Source organism: Microtus ochrogaster, chromosome 21 (assembly GCF_000317375.1).
Source record: "Microtus ochrogaster isolate Prairie Vole_2 chromosome 21, MicOch1.0, whole genome shotgun sequence".
NCBI classification, from domain to species: Eukaryota; Metazoa; Chordata; class Mammalia; order Rodentia; family Cricetidae; genus Microtus; species Microtus ochrogaster.
Window position 1 is genome coordinate 2,909,704 of NC_022022.1, and position 1,963 is coordinate 2,911,666.

The 1,963-nt window shown below is 41.5% G+C and overlaps 1 protein-coding gene across 1 annotated transcript in view; it reads right to left on the reverse strand.

Annotated features, from left to right (window-relative positions):
- The window catches only part of Hormad1 (HORMA domain containing 1), a 32,030-nt gene that overhangs the window by 1,106 nt on the left and 28,961 nt on the right, over positions 1-1,963 (reverse strand). The window lies entirely within an intron of this gene.

Below are 1,963 nucleotides of genomic sequence, written 5' to 3' on the forward strand. Positions count from 1 at the left end.
TAGCTCTGTAGACCAGGCTGGTCTCGAACTCACAGAGATCCGCCTGCCTCTGCCTCCCGAGTGCTGGGATTAAAGGCGTGCGCCACCACCGCCCGGCAGGAATAAAGATTTTAATCACAATAGGAGAACATTTTACTTTGGGACCATGTAAAATTTAAATCATATTTTAAGGCAGCTCATATTTTAAGGTAGCTCGTGCCTATATTACAGCAATTGGTAGGCAGAGGCAGAAAGATCACAAGTCCAAGACCAGACTCATCTACAAGGTCTCACTTAACCCACCCCCATCATGTTTTGATAAAAATTGGACTTTCAGTGCACCAGTTTTTTTTTGTCTTCTTTTTCTTTTGCAGTGCTGAAGATGAAAACCTAAACCTAATCCTAAATGAAAGGTAAATACAATACTCTCAGCTTCAGAATGTAAGTTTTAAAAAAGTGGAAGAATGAATTAGAGAACTTCTAACAAAATTTCTTTTTTTGGACTTTCGTTTTCTGAAAAGGTAAAGTATAATGACAAATTGGATTGTGGTTTCTAAGAAAGTATCAAGGCTTAAAACATTGAAAAAAAATTAAGGCTGGAGCTATGGCTCAGTGGTGAAAAGTGAGTTGTCCTTTCAGGGCCTACATTTCAGTTCCAGCGCCTATGTCAGGTGGCACACAACCCCTGTAATTCCAGGTCCAGGACATCGGGTTTCTTTGGCACTGGTATTTACATACATTTATCCATGCAGAGGCACAAACACATAAACATCCTTTTTTTTTCTTTTTTTATTGAGACAGGTTCTCTCTACATAGCCCTGACTATCCTGAAATTCACTACATCGACCATGCTGACCTTGAACTCACAATGATCCTGAGAGCTGGAACTAAAGGAGTGCGTTAGCACTGGCCAGCTGTCATTTTTTTCTTTTTCTTCTTCTTCTTTTTTTTTTTCTTCTTGAAACAGGGTCTACTCTATAGCCCTGACTGGCATTGAACTTGCTGTATAGACGAGGCAGGCCTGAGACTCACTATATAAACTGGCTTGGCCTCCAACTCAAGAGTTCTTCTGTCTCCTGCGTGATGGGATTAAAGGCATGAACCACTATACCTGGCCAAACACACATGCATACATATATAATACATACATATGTTTTACAAAAAAATATATCTTTGGGAGGATAGAGAGATGTTCAGTGGTTAAGAAATTTCAGTTTCCACCACCCACATGGCTCATAATCATTCATAACTTCTGTTCCAGGGAATTCAATACTCTCTTCTGACTTCCAGAAGCATTAGTCATATGTATACATGGAGGCAACACACACACACACACACACACACACATTGTTTTTTGAGACAGGATTTCTCTGTTTAACAGTTCTGGCTGTCCTGGAACTCCTTTGTAGATCAGGAGACAAGGCTTTTGCCTGCCTATCTCTCCCTTAAAGGTGTGCACCACCACCTCCCCATATAAATCTTAAAAAATGGAGAAATGAAAGAAACCTAATGTCTTAGTGGAATGTCAAGTTATTTCATTCTTTTTACTGAGTAGCCCAGGGAATGCAACATGGCCCCAAACTCATGGTCATTCTGATTTGTCTTTTCAACTGCTGAGAGAAATTTAAGAGTATGTCACTTCATCCTGCTCCATTCCCTTCTGAAATGATGTAAATTATAAATACTAACTGGCAGGGTGTACTTGACACAAACTAGAGAGGAAGGAACCTCAGTTGATGCCTCCATGAGATCCAGCTGTAAAACATTTTCTCAATTAGCGATCAATGGGGAGGGCCCAGCACACTGTGGGTGGTGCCATCCCTGGGCTGGTAGTCCTGAACACTGTAAGAAAGAATGCTAGGGCTGGAGAGATGGCTCAGCAGTTAGGAACATTGCCTGCTCTTCCAAAGGTCCTGAGTTCAATTCCCAGCAACCACATGGTGGCTCACAACCATCTGTAATGAGGTCTGGTGCCCTCTTCTGG